Below are 20224 nucleotides of genomic sequence, written 5' to 3'. Positions count from 1 at the left end.
TGCATCTGGAAGTTGTATGGATCCTACTGGATCTCATTTTAATGGTCTGGAAGTGAACTGGATCCTACTGGATCTTGTTTTTATGTATCTGGAAGTTGTATGGATCCTACTGGATCTCATTTTAATGGTCTAGAAGTGAACTGGATCCTACTGGATCTTGTTTTTATGTATCTGGAAGTTGTATGGATCCTACTGGATCTCATTTTAATGGTCTAGAAGTGAACTGGATCCTACTGGATCTTGTTTTTATGAATCTGGAAGTTGTATGGATCCTACTGGATCTCATTTTAATGGTCTAGAAGTGAACTGGATCCTACTGGATCTTGTTTTTATGTATCTGGAAGTTGTATGGATCCTACTGGATCTCATTTTAATGGTCTAGAAGTGAACTGGATCCTACTGGATCTTGTTTTTATGTATCTGGAAGTTGTATGGATCCTACTGGATCTCATTTTAATGGTCTGGAAGTGAACTGGATCCTACTGGAACTTGTTTTTATGCATCTGGAAGTTGTATGGATCCTACTGGATCTCATTTTAATGGTCTAGAAGTGAACTGAATCCTACTGGATCTTGTTTTTATGTATCTGGAAGTTGTATGGATCCTACTGGATCTCATTTTAATGGTCTGGAAGTGAACTGGATCCTACTGGATCTTGTTTTTATGCATCTGGAAGTTGTATGGATCCTACTGGATCTCATTTTAATGGTCTGGAAGTGAACTGGATCCTACTGGATCTTGTTTTTATGTATCTGGAAGTTGTATGGATCCTACTGGATCTCATTTTAATGGTCTAGAAGTGAACTGGATCCTACTGGATCTTGTTTTTATGTATCTGGAAGTTGTATGGATCCTACTGGATCTCATTTTAATGGTCTAGAAGTGAACTGGATCCTACTGGATCTTGTTTTTATGTTTCTGGAAGTTGTGTGGATCCTACTGGATCTCATTTTAATGGTCTAGAAGTGAACTGGATCCTACTGGATCTCATTTTAATGGTCTGGAAGTGAAATGGATCCTACTGGATCTTGTTTTTATGTATCTGGAAGTTGTATGGATCCTACTGGATCTCATTTTAATGGTCTAGAAGTGAACTGGATTCTACTGGATCTTGTTTTTATGTATCTGGAAGTTGTATGGATCCTACTGGATCTCATTTTAATGGTCTAGAAGTGAACTGGATTCTACTGGATCTTGTTTTTATGTATCTGGAAGTTGTATGGATCCTACTGGATCTCATTTCAATGGTCTGGAAGTGAACTGGATCCTACTGGATCTTGTTTTAATGGTCTGGAAGTGAACTGGATCCTACTGGATCTTGTTTTTATGTATCTGGAAGTGAACTGGATCCTACTGGATCTTGTTTTAATGGTCTAGAAGTGAACTGGATCCTACTGGATCTTGTTTTTATGTATCTGAAGTTGTATGGATCCTACTGGATCTCATTTTAATGGTCTGGAAGTGAACTGGATCCTACTGGATCTTGTTTTTATGTATCTGGAAGTTGTATGGATCCTACTGGATCTCATTTTAATGGTGTGGAAGTGAACTGGATCCTACTGGATCTTATTTTTATGGGTCTGGAAGTTATATGGATCCTACTGGATCTCATTTTGATAGTCTGTAAGTGAACTGGACCTTACTGGATCTTATTTTTATGGGTCTAGAAGTTGTATGGATCTTGATTTTATGTGTCTGGAAGTTAGAAGGATCCTACTAGACTATAAGGTTTAGTGATTTATAAAAGTACTGTAATCTACCCAAGTCGAGCGAGCGAAGCTCAGCCCGGCTCGTATAGTGATCTATAAAAGTACTGCAATCTACCCAAGTCGGGCGAGCGAAGCTCAGCCCGGCTCGTATAATGATCTATAAAACTACTGTAATCTACCCAAGTCGGGCGAGCGAAGCTCAGCCCGGCTCGTATAGTGATCTATAATAGTACTGTAATCTACCCAAGTCGGGCGAGCGAAGCTCAGCCCGGCTCGTATAGTGATCTATAAAAGTACTGCAATCTACCCAAGTCGGGCGAGCGAAGCTCAGCCCGGCTCGTATAATGATCTATAAAAGTACTGTAATCTACTCAAGTCGGGCGAGCGAAGCTCAGCCCGGCTCGTATAGTGATCTATAAAAGTACTGTAATCTACCCAAGTCGGGCGAGCGAAGCTCAGCCCGGCTCGTATAGTGATCTATAAAAGTACTGCAATCTACCCAAGTCGGGCGAGCGAAGCTCAGCCCGGCTCGTATAGTGATCTATAAAAGTACTATAATCTACCCAAGTCGGGCGAGCGAAGCTCAGTAGAAAAATAGTTCGAGCGAAACTCGAACTTAATTAGTTCGGACGCAGTCCGGACTTGGTTGAGAGAAGCTCACAAATTTTTGCGATCTGAATAGAGCGAAGCGAGTGAAGGCGTGAAAATTTTCCCAAGCATTAGAAACTGCATATCTATGAATATTTCTTGCCGTGAGTAGTTAGACGGTTCGAGCGAAGCTCGAACATTAATAGTTCGAACGCAATCCGGACTTGGTTGAGCGAAGCTCACAAATTTTTGCGACCTGAACGGAGCGAAGCGAGTGAAGGCGTGAAAATTTTCCCGAGCACTAGAAACTGCAAATCTATGAATATATGTTGCCGTGAGTAGAGAAATGGTTCGGACGCAGTTCATTCATTTAAATAATTTTAGTTACTCTATAAGTAATCATTATTTATCACATTTATTTCATAAATCAATTATTTTGTTCAAGTTGTGTTTTTAATTCTTGCACAGATACAGTTTTCTGATCTACGTATGGTGTGAATATTCCCATGAAGCGTGATCCGCTTCATTACTAGTTTTCTACTTGTTAATTATTTGAATGGAGATATTTTTTGTAGATTGTTGATGAAAGTGGATGTTGGTGTATGAATTGGTGTTGGATATTGAGACTAAATGGAATGCATTTATCATATATTTATTAGCATTTTTTCGTCAAATTTTGAACATTATTCTCGATAATTTGACTAAAACAGAGATTACAGAACCTAGCCTCAAAACTTCCAAATTCTAACCTCAAAAATTCCAAATTCTATCCTCAAAATCTACAAATTCTAACCTTAAAAGTCACAAAATTTCCGAAACTAGCCTTAAAAGTCTAAAAATTTCACAAAACATAACCTCAAAATTTGCAAATTCCAAGCTCAAAAGTTACAAATTCTAACCTTAGAAGCCTCAGCATTTGCAAAACAATGTCTCAAGATTTACAAAATATAACCTCAAAATTTGCAAAACATAGCATCAGGGCATAGGCCTGTGTGTTTAACTAAAATAAGCATGTGACTTTCGGGTAGCATCGGTTAATCGTATATTACAACAATTTGTCCATTGTAGTCATTCTTACTCTTACAAATACAACTCTAATACTCAATTTAAACCTAAACATTTTTCCAATTGCCAATTCTCCAAATTCTCACATTAATACCAAATCCAACCAAATCTCAGCCTTGAAATCAATATCAAAAATTCATAAAAAATGACCATATCGCATCCAAAATCTCCATCAGCTTACTAAATTACAGCTTCATACTCTAATTTTTTCTTTTATTTCTCTGAAACCTACAAAGAAGATTTTTTTAGCGAAACTCATAAATTCATTTTTAAATGATGCAGTTAAGCTCATCCCACTTTTTTCTGTTGTGTGCTTGTAAGATGTTAGATAAAATTTTTAAAATCTAAGATTATTTTTGGGTCTCGCGATGATAAATTGTGCATTTATTCTTGGAAGGTCTTTTGAGACTTTCTAATCATTATAACTGTAAATTGGCACTTTATGCTTTTGGGGATTAAATGATTCTTGGATTGAATTATGGGAAGGGATCATAAGAAAGGGCTTTTGTAAGATGTTGGCAATTTTGGTGAATTTTGGTCGAATTATTAATGAATTTTTGGGTTCTTTTCTTGTTATTGGACATGATTTTCTTTTTATTTGTTGCCTGATTATCTAGGAGCTACATTGCCGCACATATAGAGCCTCTTTTCTTGTTACTAACCGCCATCTACTTCTTATTCCTAGCCTGACTAGCAGAATAGTCATAGAATGCCTCTAAACCCCTCCATCCATCGATATCATCCTCATTCTACATCCCATTTAATTTCTAATTCTACCTCTAATATTGACCATCAATAAGAAACACTTAAATTCAATCCAGGTAACATCAAATGTAGGATATCAACTTTATTACACCATAATGATAATGCACAAAGATAATATGCCTGCATCTAATGAAGACTTTATTAGAAACAATAAAAAAAATCTTTTTATTATTTTTATTCAGCATGTGCTTCCTAGAAAAATCACTTTATTTAATTATATTCTAATATGTATATAATAATTTTTATGGTCGAACTGTAAGATGATCGAGATTTATGTCGTAAAAGTTAAATGGAGATTAATTGAAGTTTAATGGGAAATAATGAGGTTTTATTGGGTAAACGGGGTAGGATGGGAAGAATTGTGAATTTTTGATGTGGATTTGAGGTTATGTTTTGGAAATTTTGAGGTTATAGAAAGGCACATTCAGGTGAACAGGATTTTTTGACCCCGAGTCAACCGTTCAGATATCAATGCTACCCTAAGGCAGCACTTATTCTCATCTTGTGCTACTGATCATAGTCTCATTATTACTATACCAAAAAAAAATTCAAATCAAATGACGACACCCATATCCAAAAATAAAAGTCCTAAATGGATGTAAGACAATCTTTAATTAAATTATAGACATCCAAGGTCTCATATTTCCCCCTTAAATATTCATATTCATATTGTCTTTTACAATCTCATATATATTTTTTATGTCTAATTCTGACAACGATAACGAGAATTTCTTGTTGTGAAGTATTTATTACAGCTGTATCAGTTTTCGTGCATACTAAGTTGACTACCTTAAAATAAGATGAGGAAATCGATGATTGGATCGCCATTTTTGAGGATTTTTTTTATTATTGAAGGTTTGATTGTTATCAGACTATTTTGTTAATTAAGGAAACATAAATTTTGGAAAGTCAAAGAATTGGAATATAAATGGCTTAAAAATCAAGGGATATGTTAAAGTAATAAAATTTTTATACCGATTTGCGGGGAGACTGTTGCTATGTTTGGCAGGTTTATGGATACTTAAGGGTGGTTACTGAAATATTTTCAAGTGTCTGATTGGTAGTTTGGTGATCTTAAGAGATAGTGAAGTCAAATTGATGTTGAAGGCTCATTAGGTGGCTGTTCCTATCTATTACAGTTGCTAAATGTTGGGTTTTAAGCCTGTGCATCGATAAGACGACGTTTAAGTGTCACTTCGATATGATTTATGAAATATTTCACAGTTAAGGGAAATGCTAATGAGAATATCCACAAAAAATGAGGATGCACAATTATATTGACTGAATATACTCAACTGCACACTCAATAAGGATGATGTTGCTCATTGTCAGTTAAAGAATGAGGATTGAATAAAGAAGAAGGTTTAATTTAGCATTCTGCCAATCTCCCTGACAACCTTCGATAGCCCAGTAGGTTTGAGCACTAGATTACATGATCTAGAAGACGTGGGTTCGAGTCCCATTCAGGCTAAGTAATTGTTAGGTGTAGGGTTTTCAATACCGGTATTGATTTGTATGAAAAACCGGTATTCAATACCGGTATTTCATGTATTTTGATACCGGTATTGAAAACCCTAGTTAGGTGTCCTTATTCTCTAGAATCTTATTGATATGATTCCACTACTGCCACTTTCTTTCATTATTGAACTCGAAAAGAGAGATAATGTTGAGCTTGGTATTACAAATTAGCAAGTAGAAGCTAGCTTCAGGCAACACCTGTGCAATTGATCTGTACAACCAGCGAAGTAAGTAAGTAAGAACTCGAAAATTGCAAGAGAAGCAAAGCTTCTGTATAATCTTGGTCGATGTTCAAGCACCAATTATTGGACTAAAAATATAAGAAACTCTGCTGACTTAACGCATGAAACTAGCCTCACTTAATGCTTTTCATGACTCTGACTCTTGCATACAATGTATGCTGAACATTAGATAACTAAGCAACTTTTCAGGATATTTATCAAAACTTGATCAGAACTTGTTTTCTATTCTTAGTATTATTCCAATACTAAGTAGTAACAGAAGAATAATCAAGATATCCCCAATCAAATATCCAAACTCTATGTAATACCCTCTCATACATAAATCAAAAAAAAACTTCCATCAAAACACGAACGGCTATCCAACAATTCACCTTAAAACTAATTACACGCTATCTTTCCATATAAATCTCCTCAAACAATCTAAGCACAAATATAGATATTCCGTTACAAAATAAGAGAAAAAAGCTAAGCGTTCGTTCGCCCTTAGGATAGGTATTAACACCACGCATGCAATTTTTCTTTCATACTCAAAGCTCTTCAAAAAAAAAAAAAAATGAGAAATTGCATATGAAGCAAGCCATTTTCCCCCATAAAAATTATTATTATTATTATCATCGTCATCATCGTAAAAACTCATTTTTTTCCCGCTTTTTTTTTTCTTTACTTATACGTACAATTTATCACACTTGCAACAAGTTCTTACTTCTTTCTAGAAGTACATAAGATGAAGATGAAGGCACAAGAGAGAGAAGAAAATAAATCGTAACATGTGCGCGCAATAATAAACCATCCAATCATTTTATCATCAAATAGGTGTAGAATGCAATTTAATATGAAATTGTAGAGTTGCATGATAAGACACGATAATTTTTTTTATACTTTATATTATGCTACACACAACATGTTGTGATACATGTAACGTGCAATGCCGGAAACATTACGATGATATGTAAAGGATGGCAGAAAATGAAAAAAATTGTGAAGAGAGGAAAAAAAAAAATGTGCGAAAATTAAGTCAAGGTCACAAATCTCATTAGTCATTGTAGATTCATTTAATTTATATATACTTTTTGTACTCATATTATATGAAAACATCTCGTTAACGTTACTTTGAATTATGGACATTAAATATTATGTGAATATTTATTATATGAAAAAAAAAACATTATTACTATATTATATTAAAATTTATTTATCGAGTAAGAAATGCTGATTGGGAAGTGATTGAGGCGCATTTAAGGGGTGTCAAAATATAAAGAATCACAAGTACTCTTCAGGAAGTCGAACAATAAAGAAATCTAAAGGGAGTCAAACTTTGAGGATTCTCAAAGGGAGTCAAACTATGGAGAATCATAAAGGGAGTGAAACTATGAGGATTCTCAAAGGGAGTCAAACTATGAATAATTATAATGGGAGTCAAAATATAAGGAATTATAAAGAAAGTCAAAGTATGAAGAATACAATGGGAGAAAAAATATGGAGAGTCACAAAGGTAGTCAAACTATGAAGAATCACAAAGGGAGTAAAACTATGAAGAATCACAAAGGGAGTCAAACTATGGAGAATTATAAAGGAAGTCAAACTATAAATAATTGTAAAGGGAGTCAAACTATGAAGAATCATAAAGGGAGTCAAACTATCAAGAATCACAAAGGTAGTCAAACTATTAAGAATCACAAGGGGAGTTAAACTATGACTAATTCTAAAGGAAGTCAAATTATGGAGAATCAGAAAGGAAGTTGAACTATGAAGAATCACAAAAGGAGTTAAACTATGAAGAAGCACAGGGTGTATCAAACTATGAACATATTTAAAGGGAGTTAAACTATGAAAAATTCTAAAGGAAGTCAAACTATGAAGAATAACAAGTGAAGTTAAACCATGAAGAATCACAAGAGGAGTCAAACTATGAAAAAATCTGAAGGACGTCAAACTATGAATAACTCTAAAGGGAGTAAAACTTTGACTTCAAAAGATTGAGAAAATTCCAAACAATCCCAAATTCATCATCCAAAGTCATATCATCCTTAACAGCTCATTCATTCCATAATATTATCTCAATAAAATTATTATTATAAATGCGCGAATAAACAATTTATGCAAAAAATAAAAAATAAAATATTTATATGAAATATAAAAGATAGCAGATTTCAACATGTTGATTATTGTTGTTGTTGTTTTGTTACTGCATCAGCAGAAGCAGCATCTTAAATAAAAGCAAACTGTTAGGCAAACTGTAAAATCAGGTATAGTCTCAAAATACATGTTATGTGTATATCTAGCAAAAAAGAGATGAAAATAGAGGGAAAAAAAGAAGAGATGTAGGTAATGTAATGATGTAGGTACATCATCATCACTACCTTATAACATTCTACAGCTTTTTTTTATTTATATTTTAAGAACCTGACTCGTTCGTTCTTTTTTTAATGGCATGGAAATATATTATGGATAATAAAATCGTAAAGAAATAGAAAGAAAAATATTAATGATCACTGCAAAATCTAATCCTGATTTGGAAAAATGGCTTAGCAACTAACTGTCTATTCCTTTATTAATAATGCTGCATTTATAGCCTAGACAATGATTTTTGTTTTCATAAAAATATGGAAAAAAAATATAAAAAGCTGTAAAATGCGTTTGAGGAATTAATGATCTAAGTGCAATATTTTTAATACGGAACACCTGTTAGAGATTATGCGGAATAATCAGCGTTAATGAGGATGAAATTGCTTAATGGGATGGTATATTGGATGGTCGTGGGTTGTTGAAGATGTACAGTAAGAGGTTATATAGTTGTTCATAATTCGGGGTAGATGGGAGGGTCTGATAAAGCCTGATATAGTCACGTTTGCTGATTCTAATTCAAATTAAGCATTTATTGCTTGTGAGATTGCATTTAGTGTTAATGAGACTTAACTGGGAATGGTTTGATGTGTATTAGTTAGTCGGGAGTGACCCGGAAGCCATACGACGTAGAAATGAGCAATAATTCAGTCGTGGACTAGCGTGACTTAGGGTTTAGGCTTGATTCGATCTGAATTCAAAGCTAAGTTGGTATAGCACTGGATTTTTTGGAATTTTCTGAAATTCTCTCCCAAAATTGACTCCAGAGTGGACTGTTGTCCAAGCTTTGATGCTGCTCAAGAGTATAAACCCAAAAATCAGCCTAAGACACTTCAAATTTCACAGAACTAGTCCTCAAAATCAAAAATCCAACAAAATACCAATTTTGAAGACTAAACTCATCACAACCTTGAAATCACTTACATCCCCTCACCGAAACATATCTAAATATTCAAATCTTCAAATCATGTAAAAATGAGTAGCATGTGATTCACATCACCCCTTTATACAACATTCTTAGTCTTTACAAAAAACCTGCATCATTTATTTCACATTTTCATGGATTACGATACGAATAAGTTGAGTAAGTACGTAAAATAAGAAATTGTAATGCAATAAAGCCAGTTCTTTTTTTTAAAAAGAAATTCTATTCCGTTATTGTAAAAGAATCTGCAATAGTACAACTATGAAGACTAAGAAGAAGTCAAGCTCTTTTCTTTTAAAGTTGAGAAGATTTATTCAATTATCAATAATCTACGATTCATGCAAAAGAAGACAAATTTCTGGTTTCTTTCTTGCAAAAAAAACCTTTTTTTTTGCCTCAAAGTTTGTGTAAAAAGAGAAGAAAAAAATAAAAATGTTGAAAGTAACGGACGCTTCATTCTTCTCGACTAGTTTGCACACATTTTTTTTTTTTTTGAATTTCATTTTTTTTAGAAAGGAAAAAAAAGCGAAGCACATAAAAATTTTTTCTAATTGTCTTCATGGTATTATTGTATTAGATGCTGCTTACCGAAAATGGTATCTTCTTAGTGGATTGAGTTAGGGACTGTTTGGGTTTTAGGTTGTAGATTAGATTCTAATCATTAGAGTAAAAGTATTCAGTACTGTAGATAGTAATTTTTGATGCTTATGGCTAGGGTTTGGCATATCGAAGCCACATCTAGCATCTAATTGCAACTATAAACTAGGTAAGATCATAGCTTAGATCTAATTGAGTTCCATTGTTTGGTCACTAGTCCCGGAAAGCACATGGTGTAGATATTTTCGAAAATCCAGGATTTGTGATCCATGACGTTCTTTAGATGTCGAAAATTCAAAAACCGGCTTCAGGTTGACTTGACTCTGACCTTTGAGCTAATTTCATTGAATTTGACTATGTGCCAGAGTCATGCTGGCCTTAGGCATCATTTTCGGTCATTTCTACGCCATGTGCTTTCATAGCGTGCTAATTGGTTGCTATATCTTAAGGTTAAACCCTTATGATAACTCTAGTAAGGTTTTATGTATTCAAAAATTGCAAATTATACTCCAAAAATGTAGATTCAATGACAAACCTTGTGAAATATTGAAAATATGACTCTATATGTTGGAATTTTAGGTTTAAATAATACATATTCTGATGTATGTCCAGTTTATATTCGATAAATCTTATCTAACTGATTTCACTACCCATTCAGATCATTAGTGATCCATGGCCTCCCTTAGTTGGCATCTGAACCTGACTTTATCACTGACTATCGCTTGTCAGCTACCAATATCAAGTGCATGGCTGAAATTCCCATCTAAAATATGATTATAGACTGTATCAAGCTTCATAGAAATTTTGTAAATTTTCTAATGCACATTTAGTACCTTAGTCTACTATAGCAACCTTCAATGCTGCCTTAGAGCAACAAATATAGCCTAAAACTCAATAAAACCCAATAATCCAAATTACATAACCTCCAATCGACCCCAACTCATCTCACAAAAACCCAAAAAACCAACTCCAGCATAACATCAATTAAAATTATAAGGGATTTTATAAGAGTTGCAATAATTTCCCGCAAGCTATGATCTCTCAATGATAAAGGCAACCTTCTCGGAACTTTCGGCTAACAAATCTTCTACTTCCAAGAAGCGCAGAACCAAAATTTTTTTGTGCGATGTTTTAGATCCCAAAAAATGAGAGCAAGCAGCACAAAATGCACAACAATAAAAAGTTTTAATCGAAAACTAACAGAAACACATTAGGCAAAAAGAAGAAGGTTTTGATGATATTGCCGCTATTTTTTTGAGCATTTCATTTGTATTTGCGTTTTGCCCGTTTTTCCTTCTTCTTCATTCATTTTTTTTTGCAACAAGAGAAGAAATAAAAAAAAATTTCAACTTCCACGCGCATTTCATGTCTGTGTCTTACCCAAAAAATATTTTATTTGCCTCACATATTTCACTATTTCGCGATGTATGTGAGTTTCTAATGTTCTCTCAATTTCGTACTCGTGTATTTGTGTGCAAATATTATATTCGCTCAATTTTGTGTTTTTTTTTTTTTTTGCTGCTTACTGCTGTTGATGCTTTAGCACATATTATAGTTTTTAAAAACGCGTTTATATATAATATAAATTAGCTTAATTTTTTGGGAAATGTTTTGTAAGGGATTGATGCAGTTTGAGTGGATTTGTGCGTATTTTAGTTGGAAGTAGGGATTTCAGTACGCAGAAAATAGGATAGACAGTGCCAGTCTAGTATCGATGTTGAGAGTCGGGACTGAATGCATTTTAGTATCTGTTATCAAATACTAATTGTTAATTGACCGGAATACCAGTAGAAGGCTTATGAGCTTTATTGACTTAGTGAGCATGACTACCCAACAAAGATAGAGGATTGGGAAAGTCGAAGACTGACTCCGAAGCTGATCAAATGTTAAGAATGTATATAACTTCTCGTGATATCGACCCTGACACTAGAATCCTCTAAATATATCACTGGCGTCTGAATTATGAGCCAGGAGAAGTATATTAAAGGAAAGAGTAAAAGACTATCCAATCCATGTCGTTTGAAGGTTGGCAGTCCCACAATCAGACTAGGGATGGTAAAGTTTACAAGCAACCATTTCCGAAATCATCTTTTATAAAGCAACATAGTTTTTAAAAGTACTATAAAGACTCCGTAAATATCTAGATTGATACTTTCTTAAATTGCTAGTACAGAGCTATATAGCACTATATTAGCTCCAGATCTGGTTGCAAGCTGTTGAAAGCTAGCTTTAGGAGTCCGTACCCGAGCGGTACAATGAATTGAACCTCATTTTTCACTGGAAAAATTGGTTAAAATCCGCCATCACGGAGCATTCGAGCTACTTTACTAATCGTTAATTCGATGACATAACGCAGTTCTAGCGGAGAAGTAACCCAGTCGATGTGCTATTCGGAGCATGGATGACATTTATTTTAAGCTTCTAAATTACAAATTTTGGATACTTAGATAGAAAATTATTCTTGAACTTGCCAGCGTTAGAGCCAGCTTCAGGCTAGACAATTGATCTATCCGACCAGCGAAGTAAGTAAGTAAGTAAGATAGAAAATTTCCCAAAAAAATCCCATCCATAACCAACAATGCGCTTCATTCATCCAACATCACAAACAAACATCCCAACTGCCTCTTATATCTCGCATTTTACATTTTTTTTATATTTATTTTGACACAAGAAGAAGTTCATTTATAAGGAAGCGAAAAGAAGGAGATGTTGCAATAGAGCAGCGGTCTAAATTGCCTTGATTTTTTTCTCTCTCACTGTCTTATTTTTTGACAAGTTAAGTTATGCACATATTTGTATGTATTGTTAGCATATGCAATTTTTTGTGAAATTCAAGCTATGGCAAAATTCAAAAATCTATCCATGAATTTATATATAAAATTTTTTTTGGTTGTGCTTTATTTGATTTCACATAATGCTTCCACTACAGTAAAGAAACCTACGCGATCGACATTTTCAAATATCTTGTAAATAATACCATACTCATGATCATCATCATCATCATCATCTGCTACTATTATATATATTTTTTTAAAAAAAAGATGGCGATGCTTTATTGATAGTGGAATTGAATATTATTATTATTATTATTATTTATATATTTTAACAATTAGTTCTATTTTACTCAACCATTTTGGGTGGATGTGTTTCAATGTAATATTAATTTTCACATGTGCGAAGCTTCCATTTAGGCAACAAACTGACACAGATAAAATAAATAAATAAATTTGGAGTAAAAATGGAATTTGCAAAAAAGTAAAAAATGTCGAGGCTTATTGTGTGTGGATTTCATTGTTATCATTTAGGGAGTTTTTTAAGGTATAATTTATGGTAATTTTTTGTGAGGTAATTTTAGTTGGTTTTTGTAAATTTTTGTGGGAGTTGCAAATGTACGGAAATTTTTTTTTCCGTTTCAAGTTTCGGAACTTGATGATGCAATAGATTATTCAATGTTCTGAATGGTGGATAGCAGATGGTGTAAATCAGATGGGGAATAGATATTGCATTTAATTTTGGAATTTTTTTGTAGAGAATTTAAATGGAAGTTTAGGAATTTTGCTTAATTTTTGCTAGTTTTCAGCACAAATCGATCCAATTACTCAAACAAATCGACAAATCGACCTTAACCTTAACTCTGACTTGGTATTGGATTCGATTTAAATCCAGTAAAACGCCGAAGTCATGCCAACTTGGTATAAGATTTGGTATGAATCTGGTAACATGTCAGAGTCAAGCCGTCCTGACGTCGGATTTTGAATAGATTAACTGACTTATGTTATTTAGGATTTATATAGACATAGTCAAAATGAGTCTAATTATGTTTAAAACTCGAGTGACGCTAATCATATTGTATTAATATCGAATCTGGACCAATTTAGTCAGCTAGAAGTTGGCTTGGAGTCGAATTTAAGTGAATTCTATTTGAAAAGCTTCAAACCGACTTGAATTGACTCTAAGACATTTTAGTCTACTTGAGTTAGACCCTAATAATTAGGGCAAATCTTTAAATGTGCTAGAATATCTGAGTTCACTCGGAAGTCGATTGAAAGAAGCAACTTGTTGATTTAACAGAAAAAGTATAATTCCGAATGACGGATCCCGATTGGGACTCGAAGTCTCGGCCTACGATCTACAGTCACATCCCCTACCACTGATCTATCGGGGGCTATTCGACTACATGACAAAGTGACATATTTAAGTTATACATCTTGTGTATCCTTCTTACTTCTTCACTCCCAATGATGTACCGTTCAAGAGTAAAATTCCAACAAATCTAGACTCCATCCTATTCCTACCCTGCCCCAACAACAAATCAAATCCAACCTTCCGTAATACTAATCATTTTTTTGCAATCTTATATGTACAAGTCACTGATATATATATATATGTAGCAAAAATATATTACAAAACTCAATTCATCTTTATGAAATACATTATTAACCTGCGTAAATGAAGTCAAAATGAGGCAAAAAAACTAAAATTAAAGCAATTGTAATTATTATGTATGTCGGCTCATTTCATACTCTAAACTATAATTCATTAAATTTGTTGAAAAAAATTAAGGCATTTTTAAATGTTTTAAACGTTATTGTTGAAGTCATTAAAATGTAAAGGCTTTGTTTAAAACAATTTAATTTCAGGCTGAATAGACATTAAAATGGTTATCAGCGTGTAGTTTGTGTAATGAGTTGATGGAAATTTGAATGAGCTTTTTGAGGAATTGATGGTGGAGAAATTTATTGTGAAATTTGAGGTTGGAAGGTTTGTCGTGGAGTAAAAGGTCTTTAGGGATGTTGGTGTGTGTCCCTGGGCAGCTTAGCATTGCTCCTTGGACAGACCTGCACTGCTATGCGTCAAAATGACGAATTTGAACCTCAAGTGCTCATAAATGACTCTTTTGGGTCTATTTCGATGCCAATAATGATATTTGAAGCAGCTAAGGGCTCTAGTAAGTCAATCCATAGCAAATCCCATCATCAATTCCTTAAAACCTCAAAATTATCAATCCTTTAATCACCTTTCCTCATTCAATTTCCCCACAACTTCTTTATGCTAATTCAAACTGTGTTTTCCAGCTACTTAATACCTCATTTTCATACATATGTTATTTTTTTCATTGAATGCATTAACAGCTACATTGTCCTCAATTAGAGGATCATTAAACTAGGTTTTATTCTAGGCTAGTCATGTTTCAAAGTAATAGCGGCTACTTATATTCACAATAAGCTTATTTAACTTATTTTTTTATGTCTCACGTGATTGTCAACCATTAATATACATTAGTTGGTAGATGATATTAATCTATATAATCGGTAATTCGTGATGTTCGATGAAATTTGTTGGATTTGATTGTTGTTTGTAGGTGAATTTTTATGGATTTTGAGGAATTTTTGATGTTGGGGATTAGAATCAGTTATGGGGATTGAAGGAGAGTTAGTGAGGATTCTAGAGTTTACAGGAATCTAGCTGAGTAACCTCAATTGACATCATTGAAGTCCAGACTCCTGTGGAGGCAAATTTGGACTGTCAAACGCCTGAAAATTGAAATGACATCCAAATGGATCGATTCTCAATATCAAGACAGTCCCAAGCCATGTCAGTCCCCATCCCATCTCAAGAATCCATCCCCATAAAACTCATATCATCCCATTTCAACCCAAAATCAACCATCTTCTTCTCAACTCAAACAAATACCCAAAATACGCATCCCAAAACTTTCCATACCTAAACAATCTCCAAATTGACTATCATCACTCTAAATTCCTTTCTATTCTCTCAAATCACACTGCACAAAAAAAAAATTGGAATTTCAATTCAATTTAACATCAAATGCCAGTTAACCCCAACATTGAATAATTTTTTAATAACTTTAAATTACGCGCGGAAACGACAACAGTTTTGTCCACATACACATATGTGTGATAGTGAAGTGTCCTTGAGTTTACAACGACATTCTATTTATTGGCAAATATTTTTTGCGAGGTTAGAAATTTTTTTTTTTGGAGTTTTTTGTGTATTGTAAGTCTAAATTGTTTAATTGAGTATTAAGAATGTGGGTCAATTTATTAGAATGTTTGAGATAATTTTGAAGATGTCAAGTGTGTTTGATGGGTTTTTGTTGCTATTTGGAATTTTTTGAGAGATGTACAATATTTTTTGAGATGTATCTGGATATTTTTGGGGAATTTTGAGGATTTTGAGGCTGTACATCGTAATGATGCTACTATAGGATGATCGTCAATTATTAGTCAACATATCTGACATTGTAGGATGTCAGGAGGTTAAAAAAATGGACACTGTGGTAAAAACACTCACAGGTGGTCACTTGATGGACACTGTATGCTAATGACTTAGCTTATATCAATCTTATAACTAAGTTATTGAGGAACTAAATGAAATTATATGAAAGATATTGTTATGAAATCAGATAAAAGCCTAATAAGTCAATCATTAATGATCTCAAATTGATTAATGGAAGCTATCTAAGTTTTTAAGGTTTAAAACTCATTCATTTTGACTTAGTACTCTTTATTCACAAATATCAAGATCTAGTGTCGGTTTATAGGGAATCCAAAGATATCCTAATCTAATCTTAGGAACTAGAAGTTAAAAAATTCAATTTTATTCATATTTCAGCATGAAATATGTCGATTTTCAATCTAAAGGTAGGATACTGGTTTTTAATTCTCTTTTGAGTAGTCCAGCTAGCCTGGCTCTTCAGGATAGTCCAACTAACCAACATACTCAAGATTGTCTAAGAGACTGGACCATAGATTGATAATTTCTCAAATTTCTAGTACAGATTCGTACTTTTAATTGATCAAAGTGTACTAACTCACTTACTTCTTACTTCCGTGGCTGGGGCGCACGGGGGCCCATTGCCGCGTTTGAAAAGAACGTCTGAACGTACCAAAGCATTAGATACATGAGTTAAAGATAATTCTAAGCCACATTTTTTTTGCTGCAGCTCAACAAGTTGGAATTTAGATTCGTGACTCTTTTTAAGGAGTTGAGCGTCTTTTTGGAATTTTTCATGGTTCATTGCTCTAGCAATATTACATTAATTAATAAAATCCTCAATCCTCAATTATTAATGAACCTAAACCAATTCCCAAGAATTCCACAATTCCATCCACTCTCTATCCAAGCCCGCATCATCCCAAAAAATGCTCCTCTCTATCCCAATAATAAATTTAAAATTCCAAACAGCCAAGCTACTCTTGTAAAATAAAAAAAATATTCCTAATCTAAACACAAAGAGCACTCAAAAGAGTCCATCTTCTTATTCCTCGTAAAACAGAATTCCAATAAGTTACCAAAAAAAAAAATGAGAATTGAAAAAGCAGCCAAAAGAAATCGACCGAAAAAGTCATCAAGTCGATAGTCAAACATTGAACAAAATTGTCAAATTTATAAAGTTCAATATCAAGCTTGACTAGTAAAATCCCATCCACAAAGACTACCAACAAGTGGATTAGTCCTTGCTTCATGTTTATCAGCTCCAATGCTAAACGATTGATTATGTCTAATCACGATTTCACACAGACTTTATTCGATTGAGAGCAAAAAAAAAAAAAATTTTTTTTGTGTTTTTTTCTTCTTTTTCCTTCAAATTTTTTAGTATATTTCGGCGTAGCTGCGTTGTTCATGTGTATTGTGTCATACATTTTTCGGAAAGCTTATATATAAAAATATTTTGGAGCTTTTTTTCGTAGCGTGTTGCGTGCTGCAACTGTATTAGTTTGCATTAGAAAGTATTTATGTATATACATAGTAAATATTTTATATTTTTTTTTTTTTTTTGAGGTAAATTTGAATTTTTATATTGAACATAATTAGTTATTTTTGGTTAGATAAAATTGTGTGAATATGGGATACAATACCTTGGCAGAGAATGCAGATGAATCCAATTTGAAATATATATTTTTGTTTTTGTTGTTTGACCGCCTACACTATCAGTATTACACGAGTAACACAATTATTTTTTATTTATATATTTTTTTTTCAATCTTCTTCTTTTCCTTTTTTTTGCTTAATTTAAGGCTTCAAATGTTTGAGTATAGTACATTTTCCAAAAATGCCATCGATTAATTTTTGAATTTTTTTTTTCACATAATTTTTTAAATTTTTGAATTTTTTTTTTGACTTATTTCATATTCTTTATGTACAAAATTATGATGTCAACTTTTTATTAGAGGCACTTTTTTGTGTTTTAAATTTTTTGTTTTATTATTGCTTCAACTTCCGCGCGGGTTTCTGGATGGATTGAAATGTTTATGTTGAACTTTTTTGAATCTTTTTTTTAAAGATGGTTTTCTGGAATTTTATGTTGGAGTTTTAGATTTTTTGTGATTTATAAATTGATTTTTGAGAAGAATTTTTGAAAATTTTAAAGTTTGGGAATTTTTAAAAAGGTTTTTGGAAATTAAATTTGAATTTTTAACTTCTTAATTTTCTTAAATTTGAACTTTAAATTTCTTACAATTTTTGTTTCTAATTTGCGATTTAAAATTAAGAATTTTGGAATTTGAAATTCGAAAATTAAAATTTCTTACAATTTAAATGAATTTTAGATCGATTTTCAAACCTTTGATGAGCTTTTGAAATTGATTGGAAGTATTTGGAAGATCAAATTATTCACTTTTTATTTATAAAAATTTGAGACAATTTAATAAATTTAAAGATTTGAATTTGTTGTAACTAATTTTAATAATTCAAATATTAGCAATGTCAACTTTGATTTCAACTATGTCAATGATAACTTGATATTGTTTTGAATATTTTTGAATGCATAATCTTTAAGACAATTGGTCAATTCATCTGAACTTTAGGTTTATTTCAAAATTGATTAAAATTAAATTTTGTTTGTTTTATTTTTAACTCGGGATTTAGTGTTTTGTTAAATGTTTTGATTGTTGTTCTGAATGATTGTTGTAGTAAAATTCTAAAATTTAAAAATAATTAAGTTGCATGACTTAAGGTTTCGAATTTTAAATTTAAAATTGGAAAATTTCAAGTTTAAAATTAGAAATTAGAAAATTTCAAATTTAAAATTTCATATTTTCAAAATAAATTGCAAATTTAACAATTTTAGATGTTATCAATTCTTGAAGGAAATTGAAAGAAACTGGAAAATTTTTAAAAATCAGAGTCGAGTGCCTTGAATTTTGCAAAAAATTTTTCCAAAATTTTGAATTTTTCAATTTTTATAATGTTCAAAAAATTTAAATTTTGCAACTTTAAATTGTAAAAACTTGAATAACAATTTAAGTTACTTTCAAATTTATTTTTGCATATATTAACAAACTCTATTCATTGATTTCACAAAATTACATAAATAACTTCATCAACATTACAGCATCATCATCACAATCCTCAAAATTCACCGATTTTTCAAAACAATTTCACTAAATGAATTCATAAAAATTCAAAATAACTTCCATATCCTCAACTAAAATCAACAAACTTTCTTATCAAAAATTCTTCATCTCAAAAATTCAACTTTATGACAATTTATATTACATCAATATTGTCCACCCGATTGTTATTTCATTTCCACACGAATATTTTTTTTTTTTCAAAACAATTACAAAAATATTTTTTTTGTGTACAATAAAACAGGAAAAAGGAAGGAAAATAAAATTTTTTTGTGCACTTTTTTTTTTCTTCTTCAACAACAAAATAGACAAAAAAAAATAATAAGAATTTTTACAAAAAAAATAATAAAAAAAAAAATAAAAAAATTTTGCTCAAAAAAAAGTTACTAAAAAAAATGCGGAGCTTAAAAAAACAGCAACTACTTTGAATGAATATTAGCACTGAAATGACCACTAACTTGCAAAAAAAAAGTTCAAATGAGAAGAGAAAAAAAAATATAAAAAAAAGTGTAGAAGAACAAGAAGCATTTCGGCTGTAAAGATAATTTTTTTTGCTTGCTTTGAACATAGATACTCTTTGCATGTGTTGCTAATATTATTAATTTCTTTCTATCTCCACATAACTGTACTGTAAGCAGGCAAAATATCTTCTTCAATGACGTGCCCTTACACACAGTTTTGAGGCACCTTTATGCTATTTTACTCAGCGATTCAGCTTTATTTTTTTTTGCGCAAATTTTTTATATTTTATTATAGGTACGAAATACATATATTCAAGTTTTGCAACGTTTTTTCTGTTTCTGCTAATGTTAGTTTGGCTGCCTTTATGAAATTTTTCCTTCTTCTTATTCCATTATTATTTTTTTTTTTTTTTTTGGGTTTGCTTCTCTTCTCTGCACACACAAACTATTGTCGTTGTTGCGTTCACTTCGATTATTATTATATTACATATACAATGTGCTATGTGCTCGTGCGACGAGCACAACTGTGAGAATTTCTTCTCATTTTCAAGTTTACATTATAAAAAATAAAATAAATTTACGCTCCTATAGCTACTTTATCTGTATCTAAGAAAGTTAATAGATTTCAAATGTG

General features: G+C 32.2%; 1 protein-coding gene across 2 annotated transcripts in view; it reads right to left on the bottom strand.

Moving 5' to 3' along the window:
• Positions 1-20224, bottom strand: part of fru (sex determination protein fruitless) — a 194346-nt gene that overhangs the window by 86118 nt on the left and 88004 nt on the right. Inside the window, exons 1-2 of one of the 2 annotated variants that reach the window (XM_070634606.1) lie at positions 19275-19411; positions 17636-18068 (exon numbers count right to left, since the gene is read on the bottom strand). The exons of the other annotated variant lie outside the window; for it this stretch is intronic. The gene's annotated coding sequence lies outside the window, so the exon portion shown is untranslated. Of the gene's footprint in view, positions 1-17635; positions 18069-19274; positions 19412-20224 lie in introns of those variants that run through there. 2 annotated transcript variants of the gene reach the window in all.

This window comes from Chironomus tepperi, unplaced genomic scaffold (genome assembly GCF_022539635.2).
Source record: "Chironomus tepperi strain 1889 unplaced genomic scaffold, CSIRO-AGI_Ctep_v1 contig_85, whole genome shotgun sequence".
In the NCBI taxonomy this organism is placed as follows: domain Eukaryota; kingdom Metazoa; phylum Arthropoda; class Insecta; order Diptera; family Chironomidae; genus Chironomus; species Chironomus tepperi.
Note: the sequence above shows the minus strand (reverse complement) of the source record. Positions and strands in the feature narration are given on the sequence as shown.